Below are 12,125 nucleotides of genomic sequence, written 5' to 3' on the forward strand. Positions count from 1 at the left end.
ACCCTCTGTCTTCTATGGCCAAGCCAGTTCTGTATGCATCTAGCTAGTTCACCTTTGATCCCTTGAGATTTAACCTTTTGCACCAGCCTGCCATGAGAGATCTTGTCAAATGAAATGAATCCTCATAGTTGGGCATTTTTAAAATGAGACTAGTATTGACAGCGGGAACGCAACGATTGCATTAGGTCTCTCAAATTATGGCTATGACCAATATATAGCACTTATTTATTTTCATGCAGCATTTTTTATAGTAACTACTGTTCTCATTGAACAATTAGTTGTTTACTCGCAGGATTTTATTGACTCAATTGTAGAATAACTATTACAGTACACAACCAATCTCATCATAACTTGACTTTGATACAACCTCAGACATATGTAGATGCTAACAGTTTACTATGTTCTTTAGAAAACATTATCAAACAACTGCTAAACTGGCTAGGTATATTTACTCAAACAGATGCCGGAGTGTGGCAACTAGGGGAATTTCACAGTAACTTTTTTGCAATGTAATGGAAGCCTTACTTGAGACTAATAAATAAACTTTTAAAAGGTGGTATTTAAAGTTTCTTAGTGGGTAAATTAAATTTGTTCCCTTTTTCACCTGCAAGTTGAAAGTAATTGGTGGTAAAAGTTAGAAATTAATTGGGTAGTGCAAAATAAAAATTTTAGGGAGAACTGAACAAGCTAAATATTTTTTCAGCTTTTATTATCTTTCCTCCTGCATGTTATCAAGCGCTTGATAACAATTTCTTCAAGGTGATAGTTGATTCAAATTTTCGGCTGCTTCCAGTGTTAGTGCATAGTAGTGTGCAACTGCAGTACTTTTTGCCTGATTGCACTTGCAGTCTGTGATGCTACCATCCCAGTTTAAATAATGTATTTTGTAATTCATTGTCAGGATGGTGGAGAATATCATCGACAAGGCCAACATTTATTGCCCATTTCTAATTGTTCTGAGAAGATGGTGATTCAGTAGTAGTCTGAGAAAGTGGTGATACAGTACTCAGCACCAATGCCTCACAGCTGTCTCTCCAGGATACCTTGATCCACTCCTCCATCACACACATCTCACCACCTGCCCACAGCACCTACTAATCATAGAAGGTGTAACATCTGCCCCATTACCACCTCCCTGCTCACTGTTCCGGGTCGTAAGCACCTCCTTCAGTCTGGCCTATTGCGTTCACTACTCCCAGTGCAGTCTACAGCGAAGAGACCCAACATAGACTGGGTGACTACTTTGCTGAACACCTTTGGTCTGTCTGCAAGCAAGACCTAAACGTTCCTACCGCTTGCCACTTCAAAACAGCACTCTGCTCTCCTGTCCACATGTCCGTCTTTGGCCTCTTGCAATGTTCTAGCAAACCCCAACCCAATCTGGAGGAACAGCACCTCGTCTTCTGATGGGGCACTTTACAGCCTTCTGGACTGAACAGAGTGAAACAACTTCAGAGAGTGAATTCTCTCCACCATCTTCACTCTATTTCCATTTTATTTTATTTTTTTCATTTTATTTCATTTCATCTGATTCATCCATTTTGTCATCCTCCTTTCTCATTTCTATTTTTACACTTCTCCTTTCCACACCCCACTCTCCCTTCAGTGCAACTGCCACATTCTCAGGCAGCCTTTTAACAATCTGTACCTCTGTTCTGCCATTCTTGCATTCTGATCACTTAATGGACACTCTTAGCACTTCCTCAGCCATCTGTATCTCATTACATTCCCTTTGTCCAATTCCACACCCCCTCCCCCACCACCACCCAACCCCAATAGTGTAAATCTCTGCTGATTCTCTTTGCTCTCAGCTTTGACGAAGGGTCGCCTAGACTCAATGTTGGATCTATTCTCTCCCCACAGATACTGTCAAACCTGCTGAGATTTTCTGGCACTTTCTGTTTGTGTAATGTCAACCGGTATTGATACCCAGTTTCTGCATGTCTCTCTGAATTGACAACATAACTGTACCCCCGGTTTATTTCAGCTATTTGGGAGTCTATAATGCACATTTCTCTTTTGCAATTCATGTCTCAATGCAATCCCTTCAACCACCTTATATTTTGGGAGCTTTATTATTCTCTCTCTATCTCACAGTAACTGAGATATACACAGTAACTGCAGTACTCAGGAAATGTACACTGTACTGGACCTGACTTGAGGCCTTGTACAGTTGTAGCATCACTTCATTTTTGCATATCAGCCTTCTTGGGAGAAAGGGGAACATTCCATTAGACTTTTAGTGGCTTTTGTAACTGTTTATGATCTTGTAGTAATCTTTATTAATTTGTGTATGTTGGTACCTAAATCCATTCAGTCCACAAATTCCTGTGACTTGTCATTTCAATTCTCCATCTTGGACCCATTCACCTTTCTGTCCTTTCCTTGCGACTATGTTCCGATGAAACTCAATGCAAGTTCAAGGAGTAGTACCTCATGTTTGACTTTGCACACGTGGGTTCAGCAGTTTTAGATCATAACCTCTGCATCATTTTGTTTAGTTTTTTTGTGTTGCTGCTTCAGCTTTTTCTTCTTGTCTTGCATTCCATTCGGACACTTGAGTTCCTGCCGTTCATACCTCATCGGGACATCAATTGTTTCTTGACCATTGCCACTCCCTTTGGTTTTTATACCGTTAAACCTTTTGTAATTTTATGTCTCCTGACATCGACCCTATCACAGAACTAACTTCCCTTTTGTTCTCTCTTCCACCTCCATCCCTTTCACTTGCTCAAAACTTATTACATTTCTATCCTTCCTCAGTTCTGATGAAAGATCATTGACCTGAAACATTAAAGCACTACCTGACATGCTGAATGTTTCCAGCCTTTTCTGTTTTTAGTTCAGATTTCTAACATCTGCAGTGTTTTGCTTTTGCCTAAATCCCTTTCTTCCTCCACAGCTTCTCATTTGTAATTTTTACTATACTACCAGAGATATTCAAATCCTAGTCCTGTAAGGAACAACTTAAGACACAACTCTATAATAGTTAGAATAGCATCACACTGTAGTTACCAATATTTCTAACTCTCGAGTTTTGTATTGTGTTTTGTGTATTCACGTACGTACCAATTTTTGAAATGTTGATTCATTTTCCAGGTCTCTCTTGAAATCTCATCCCTTTTTATGACAATTCTTTTATCTCTTATAACTCTTGGCTTCTTTCTTTTGGTTTATTTTATCTGTATTGGTTCAGTTCTCCCCCACTGCTTTATCCATCCGTTGACTCTGTCTACACTTGCATCTGCCTCGGCAAAGCAGCCAACATGTGTATTTCCAGCACTTGCTGTTTTTATTTGAATTTGAATGGGTCTGGGAAGCTGAATCAGAACTTTATGTAGAACACATGGTCTCGGCGTTTATCCATCTTCAGATTTTCTTTCCATTTTTATGCAGCAGTACAGAGAGGCACAGTATTGTTGCTCTTATTCCCAAGTTCCATTGCTTAAACAGCACATTTATGATGACTCAGATCCACTTAGAAACGAGAAGGTTCTACTATTTTCACTACTTCTCTGCGAAACGATGATATTTGGACAGCAAGTTGCATTACATGTGATAAGTATAGATATATTGTAGGATTCCCATGGAACTTGCAACTTAAAAAGAGAGCATTTGGCCCAACTGGTCCATGCTGAACCTTCTCCTGTAACTCCTATCTTTCTGTTCAATTGTTCAACATGAACTATGATAGGTTGTTAAGAAGATAAGGTTGATAAGAAGGCGTACGGTATCTTGGCGTTTATTGGTAGGGGGATTGAATTTAGGAGTCGCAGCGTCATGTTGCAACTGTACACTACTCTGGTGCGGCCGCACTTGGAGTACTGTGTGCAGTTCTGGTCCCCACATTACAAGAAGGATGTGGAGGCTTTGGAGAGGGTGCAGAGGAGGTTTACTAGGATGTTGCCTGGTATGGTGGGGAGGTCCTATGAGGAGAGACTGAGGGATTTAGGGTTGTTTTCGTTGGAAAGAAGGCGGCTAAGAGGGGATCTTATTGAAACATATAAGATGATTAGAGGTTTAGATAGGGTGGAGAGTGATAGCCTTTTTCCTCGGATGGAGAAAGCTAGCACGAGGGGGCATGGCTTTAAATTAAGGGGGGGTAGCTACAGGACGGATGTCAGGGGTAGGTTCTTTACCCAGCGGGTGGTGAGGGATTGGAATGCCCTGCCTGCTGCAGTTGTAAATGCGCCTAGTTTGGGGGCGTTTAAGAGATCTGTGGATAGGTTTATGGACGAAAAGGGATTGGTATAGGCTAGTGGGTCATTGTTTTTGTAACTGGTCGGCGCAACATCGTGGGCCGAAGGGCCTGTTCTGCGCTGTAATGTTCTATGTTCTATGTTCTATAACTAAGAACTCCACGCACCCCAGACACTCTTTCTTCCACCACCTTCCTTCAGGAAAAAGATACAAAAGTCTGAGGTCATGTATCACCAAACTAAAGCACAGCTTCTTCCCTGCTGCTGTCAGACTTTTGAATGGACTTACCTTGCATTAAATTGATCTTTCTCTGCAACCTAGCTATGACTGTAACACTACATTCTGCACACTCTTGTTTCCTTCTGTAAATGGTATGTTTTGTCTGTAGCACACAAGAAACAATATTTTTCACTGTAAATACATGTGACAATATTAAATCAAATTTAACCCCATCACAATGATGGTGGGGTCATTTCTTGCAGAAATCATTTGTGTCCCAATAATCTGAACTTTTCTACGTCTGCTTTCTCTCCTTAGTTTTTCCTGTATGTGACACATGAAAACAATCTGGAGATCGAATCCTTGCTTTTGTTTTTTCAATGTAGTTATCGAGAGTATCCCACATTTATTACTATCCATGTTATTACTTCTAACATGGGTCAACTAGTGTTTAGGTGCTTTACCTCCTCACCAGAAAAGTTTCCACTCATAATGACCTTTACCACAAGTGAGACAGAATTCTGGACTTCCACTAATGGTTCTGAAAAGGTTTTATCTTCCCCTGTCTTAGTTTATCAATTTACCATTTGTGTAATGAACCTGCCTCTCATTTATACAGCATGTTGCATTATTGCCCAGGCTTACCCCCTCAAGTTATTGCCACAGTCCTCATACTTATTGAACACTAAGTATCTGTTGGGCTGTTCCAGCAACTGAGGTACACTGTCCTTGAGAATTGCCTTTCTGCTGGCCCTACTGATCGATATTCACCTTTTTACAGTATCCATGTATCTTGGATTGTTTCATACTGCTTCTTGGGTAACCATACTCTGGGAAATATCCAGAAGGTTAACCAGGCTGATTCCTAGAATGGCAGGCCTTTCATATAAGGAGAGACTAAAAATAAAGAAAATTACAGTGTAGGAACAGGCCCTTCGGCCTTCCAAACCTACACCGACCATGCTGCCAACTGAAGTAAAACCCCCACCCTTCCGGGGACTATATCCATATATTTCATCCTATTCATGTATTTGTCTAGTAATTGAGTCTTCCACCCTGGGAAAAAGCTTCTGACTATCCACTAAGTTAGTTAGGATTATATTCACTGGAGTTTAGAAGAGTGAGCAGGGATCTCAGAAATTTATAAAATTCAAATAGGGTTAGTCAGAGTAGATTTAGAAAAAAATGTTCCCAACAGTGGAAGAATCCAGACCTAGAGGTCATAGTTTGAGGACAAGGGGTAAACCTATTAGAATTGAGGTGTGGAGAAATTTCTTCACCCAGACGATAATGAATGTGTTGAATTCAGTACCAGTGAATGTAGTTGAGACCAAAATGTTTTATGATTTAAAGAAGAAATTAGATATTGCTCTTAGGGCTTATGGGATATGGGATTGGGGAGGGGGGTGCGGGGGGGAGCGGAATCAGGATGTTGAATTCAAAGATCAGCCATAACCAAGATGAATGGTGAAGCAGGCTCGAAGGATCGAATGGTCTACTCCTAATTTATGTTTCTATGCAAACTCCTCATCCCCTCCGCTGCAGCATTGGGTCAATTGTTGCTCAAGCACAGATCAACTGTTATAAAGACATAATTTTCCAATATGTAGTGCAAATATGCTATCCCTGGATACTCTCTCTGATAGTCTGTAGTAGATTGTATGTTTTACTCAATGTCCATCACAAGGCTTCCCAGCACTGGGATTCCACACCTGTGGGAACTTTCCCTAACATCGCATAAATTTTTTGCAAAAAAAAATCTAATCCGTTGGCACTGAGCAGGGAAGGCGATGGCCTAGTGGTATTATCGCTAGACTATTAATTCAGAAACTCAGCTAATATTCTGGGGACCCAGGTTTGAATTCCAGCACGGCAGATGGTGGAATTGAATTTGATAAAATGTGTCAGGAACTAAGAGTCTGTTGATTATCAGTGAAACCCTACCTTATTCACTAATGTGCCTTTGGGAAGGAAATCTGCTGTCCTAACTTGATTTTGATTTGATTTATTATTGTCACATGTATTAGTATACAGTGAAAAGTATTCCTTGCACACAATGCAGACTGTACATAGAGAAGGAAAAGAGTGCAGAATGTCGTTGATGGTCATAGCTAGGGTGTAGAGAAAGATCAATTTAATGAGAGGTAGGTTCATAAGAACATAAGAAATAGGAGCAGGCCATCTAGCTCTTCGAGCCTGCCCCGCCATTCAATAAGATCATGGCTGACCCCAAAGATGTGCTCTTAGGCTGATTGGTATACCAAATTGACACTATTCTCCCCTGAATCTGGCTAAGTTAGGGGTTCCACTCGCAGACACGCAGGGCAGGGTAGGTGTAGGAGGATGCGGCAGTGCGGGCTCGTTGGGCCGAAGGGCCTGTTTCCCGTGCTGGGTTGTTCTTTGTTCTTTTTGAAGTGGATCAGTTCCACTTTCCCGCTTTCTCCCCATAACCCTTAATTCCCTTGTCCATCAAAAACCTATCTACCTGTGACTTAAATATATTTAGCAAGGTAGCCACCACCACTTCAACGGGCAGAGAATTCCAGAGATTCACCACCCTTTGAGTGAAGAAGTTCCTCCTCAACTCTGATCTAAACTGCACCCCCCCCCCCCCCCCCCCCCCCCTTGAGGCTGTGCCCTTTAGTCCTGCTATCCTTTCTAAGCGGGAAGAATCTCTCTACCTCTACCCTATCCATCCCCTTCATTATCTTATACATCTCTAAGATCCCCCCTCATCCTTCTAAACTCCAACAAGTACAGACCCAGTTTATCTCGTCTCTCTTCATAGTCCAACCCCCTCATCTCCGGTATTAGCCTAGTGAACCTCCTCTGCAGTCCCTCCAAGGCCAATATATCCTTGCGCAAGTGTAGCGACCAAAACTGCACACAGTACTCCAGCTGCAGCCTCACCAGTATCCTGCACAGTTGCAGCAAGACCTCCTACTTTTATATTCTATCCCCCTCGCTATAAAGGCCAACATTCCATTCGCCTTCTTGATCACCTGCAGACTGGGTTTTTGTGACTTGTGCACAAGGACCCCCAGATCCCTCTGCACCGTAACATGCTGCAGCTTTTCGCCTTTTAAATAATAATCCCTCCTACTATTATTTCTGCCAAAGTGGATAACCTCACACTTGCAAACATTCATTTAAACATTTGATTGCAGCAGGGAAGAAGCCGATCCTGAGTCGGTTGGTACGTATCCTCGCTTTTGTATCATTTTCCCGATGGAAGAGAGCATGTCCAGGGTGCGTGAGGTTCTTGATTATGCTGGCTGCTTTTCCAAGGCAGTGGGAAGTGTAGACAGTGTTAATAGATGGGAGGCTGGTTTGAGTGATGGACTGCTTCGTTCACGATCCTTTGCAGTTTCTCGTGGTCTTGGGCAGAGCAGGAGCAATACCAAGCTGTGATACGACCAGAAAGAATGCTTTCTATGGTGCATCTGTAAAAGTTGGTGAGAGTCGTGGCTAGCATGCCAAATTTCCTTAAACTCCTGAGAAAGTAGAGGTGTTGGTGGGCTTTCTTACAGCATTGGCATGGAGAAATCGGGACAAGTTGTTGGTAATCTGGACACCTAAAAACTTGAAGCTCTCCTATATGTGACTGGAGATCCACATCAATGTGGTTGACTCTCAACTATCCTCCAACTAGGAATGGTCAATAAATGCTGGCCAGACAGTGATACCCATGATCCATAAATGAATTTAAGAAAAGCTTCCACTGAGATTAAACTCGCCTTCTGGGACCTCGGGGTCCTTGTGCATGAGTCGCAAAAACCCAGCCTGCAAGTGCAGCAGGTGGTCAGGAAGGCGAATGGGATGCTGGCCTTCATAGCGAGGGGGATTGAATATAAAAGTAGGGAGGTCTTGCTGCAGCTGTATAGGGCATTGGTGAGGCTGCAGCTGGAGTACTGTGTGCAGTTTTGGGCGCCGCACCTGCGCAAGGATATTTTGGCCCTGGAGGGAGTGCAGAGGAGGTTTACTAGGCTGATACCGGAGTTGAGGGGGTTGAGCTATGAGGAGAGGCTGAATAAACTAGGCTTGTACTCGTTAGAGTTTAGAAGAATGAGGGGAGATCTCATTGAGACGTATAAGATGATGAATGGGATGGATAGGATAGAGGTGGAAAGACTCTTCCCGCTCAAAAAAGACAGTAGGACTAGGGGGCACAGCCTCAAGATAAAGGGGGGGCGGTTCAGAACGGAGTTGAGGAGGAACTTCTTCACTCAAAGGGTGGTGAATCTCTGGAATTCTCTGCCCGTTGAAGTGGTGGAGGCTGCCTCGCTAAATATTTTTAAGAAGCGGGTTGATGGGTTTTTGATAAGAGAGGGGATTAAGGGTTATGGGGAGAGGGCGGGAAAGTGGAACTGAGCCACGACAGATCAGCCATGATCTTATTGAATGGCGGGGCAGGCTCGAAGGGCCAGATGGCCTACTCCTGCTCCTATTTCTTATGTTCTTATGTTCTTATGTTCTTTACCTCTTGTAGTCCCAGATTGAACTTCCAGTATTTTGATTTATATAAGTTTGTCAAGTTTTTCCTGTGACAAAATGATCAGACTACATGTAATCAATTAAGAAACTATTCAATTAAGGCTTCAAATCAGCAAATTTAAACAATTGCGTTTTCGCTGTCCAGTAAAGTTTAAATAAATGTAGCACTTCAAATATATTAAATGTCTATATAGTAGAGTTGCATTGGAATTTTCCATTAGTCTCAATGTAACTAATCTTCATTGATCTTGCGTGGCAAATAGCAGTCTTCTCCCAGTTGTATGCCACATGATTAAGTTAGATTTGATACCACAATGGCCCAGAATTAGTGATGGATATAATGGTGGAGCTCTCAGCACTTGTCATAATTGGAGGAAACCTGTCAACAACATCTATAGTCAACATATGCATGGTTAAACATGGAAATCTAGAAGTTGCATTTAGCAAACTCTGCTTCATCATAGAGCATGCCATTATCATCCTCACTTATCATTCAAAGGTATTGGAAGTACTGCAACAGCATGAACTTTCCAACTTTTTCATTGGGAAAAAAACAGAAGTTGAGGTCACGTACCAATTGACTCAAGAACAACTTCTTCCCGGCTGTTGTCAGATTTTTGAATGGACCTACCTCTCATTAAGTTGATCTTTCTCTACACCCTAGCTATGACTGTAACACTAATTCTGCACACTCTTGTTTCCTTCTCTATGAATAGTATGCTTTTTCTGCATAGCGCAAGAAACAATACTTTGTCACATGTATTAACATGCAGTGAAATAATAAATCAAATACCTGCCCACTAGTTTCATACTAAAAGTGGCTGAAAAAGTTAGGACTGGTGCCCATTGGCATAAGTGAATTTTTAATGGTGTTCTATTTACTACTGAATAATCTCTGTCCCTGAAAGAAATAAACTTACTTGTAATGAGTCTCATATCCTCAGGAGAAAATTAGTTTAAGATTTGCCACTTGTCTGTTTCTTGTCTCTCCCCAATCCCATCTGTATTTCCCATTTCACTTCCTATCTATATAAATTTAAAGCAAATTTATAATTTCAGCTTTAAACTTCCTCGCTTGTATTTTGTGTCTGAGGATTCTTCAATCTGATTGAAGAGCCAGACTGTTCCTTGCTTTCTGATACACTCCAGGCCTCGTGTAGAGACTGATACGGGGTGGAATGAAAGACAGATTAGAAGTAATCTCCCCTGATAAGTTGGCATGAAGTATATGGATAGCTTTCAATAATGTGAACAGCAAGCACCATTTCTTCACTACTGAGAGCAAGTCTAGACCAATGCATTTTATTGGTGAATATTATAACACACACCCTCATATTTTTGCAAAAAGAGGTTATATAATATCTCACTCGTGTAGCTTTGAGTTGTTTTCAAACATTGCCAGTTTACTTAATTGTAATATTCATGGATCAAGTAGAACTTGGATTGCATCTGAAGGAGAGACATAGGTCCTTACAGCACTTTACATCAATAACTCAGCATGTAAGCCTTTTATAAAAGGGGAAATAGTGATTCCTTGTCTAATAATTAGCTGTTTTGGAATTGAAGTTTTGAATAAATCAGTGACTTTGCATTAATAATCTAAATCTAGTTTCAGATAAATGGGATATTAAGATATGTTGTTCTCCTTTGAAATGTACCAGAATGTGAATTATTTAAACAGTAAATGGTAGAATAGTGCATTTCAGTTCCCCATCCTGGTTTTGACTAGATTATTTTGGAGTGGCAGTCCTACTCTGAGTGAAATTTTAAAAAAATAGGTAATTAGGTTTTTGCATCTTAGGATGGACAATTATGAAAAAGTTGTAATACAGCCTGATGTCTAGCTACTATAGACCACCTCTTTGAATTGCTCTACACTGTCAGTGTATTAATGATGCAGATGAGAAGTCTCAAATTTTTGCTATGAAAAGCCATTTTTTTGTTTATAAAGGTAGTTGTAGAAGATATTAATAATTTCTATTGAAATTATATTTTTTCTAACCGTTGAGCAATTTATTTATTGGGGCAATCTACCACGGGAAGAGTAGAATTCAAGTTTAAACTTGCTATTCTCGGCACATTGAATTTATATCTTGGCTGCACAAACATAGGAAAAAACAGTAAGACTACTGGCATATTAGTTTATTGTTAAAAAGCAGTTTTATTCAACTTTAAACAGTTGGCTGAATTATCAACTAACTGTGCGTGCAGGAGAACTTTAAAAAAAACTTGAAATATGGCTTACTCTCATTTCAGTTCAGTGGAACCTGAATTTGTAACCACCTGACTTGGAGCAAGAATGCTCCCATTTTACCAAGTTAACACTTGACAACTCTTTTGTGCATTAGGGCAAAAAAGATGTTGCAAAGTGCTTTACAGCGGTATAAAGAAAACTGATGCTATTCCGAAGGAAAAAGCTTAGGAGAGGTCAACAAAAGTTAGATTAAGGAAATATGTTCGCAGGAGCATGTTAAATTATGAGAAAGTGATGGCGAGATGAACGTACCAACATACAAATTAGGAACGGGACTCGGCCTATCGAGTCTGCTCCCGCCATTCAGTAAGATCATGGCTGGTCTAATTTTAACCTTGACTTCACATTCCTGCCTACCCCATTAACCTTTCACTCCCTCCCTTATCAAGAATCCATCTACTTCTGCCTTAAAGTTATTCAAAAACTCTTGAACTACATTTTGAGGAAGATAATTCAAAAGTGTCTCATCCTTTGGCGAGGAAAGAAAATACTTCTCTAACTTAAATGAGCAACCCCTTATTTTTAAATGTGGCCCTAATTCTAGATTTTCCCACAAGAGGAAACATACACTCTGTCAAGTAGGAGTTCCGAAGTATGAGACTGAGTTGGCTGAAGGAAGGGCATCAATATTGGAGTAGAAATGAACTGAAAGACAGGCTTGATTTAGAGCAGCTGAGTTGGTGGGAGAGGTCTGGTGCTGAAGGAGGTTAGAGATGGGGAAAGACCTTGAAGAGATATGAATTTGAAAACTCAAAATTGAAGCCTTGGGGGTTGGCAGGTCAATAAGAACAGGCAACGAGAATAATACATGCTGAATTCTTTTGACATAAGTAGACAAAATGTCTAAGATATTTTGTAATTTTAGAGGTTGAAGAAGATAATAGTATACGTTTCCTCCTAACTCAAAGTTTGGAAGCTGAGTTCAGGGCACTAAGATTGAATGACCTAGTTCAGCTTG

General features: G+C 40.8%; 1 protein-coding gene across 1 annotated transcript in view; it reads left to right on the plus strand.

The window, feature by feature from the left end:
- LOC145349025 (cullin-5) overlaps positions 1 to 12,125 on the plus strand; it is an 87,931-nt gene that overhangs the window by 9,369 nt on the left and 66,437 nt on the right. The window lies entirely within an intron of this gene.

This window comes from Carcharhinus amblyrhynchos, chromosome 10, assembly GCF_965287045.1.
Source record: "Carcharhinus amblyrhynchos chromosome 10, sCarAmb.v2.hapA, whole genome shotgun sequence".
NCBI classification, from domain to species: domain Eukaryota; kingdom Metazoa; phylum Chordata; class Chondrichthyes; order Carcharhiniformes; family Carcharhinidae; genus Carcharhinus; species Carcharhinus amblyrhynchos.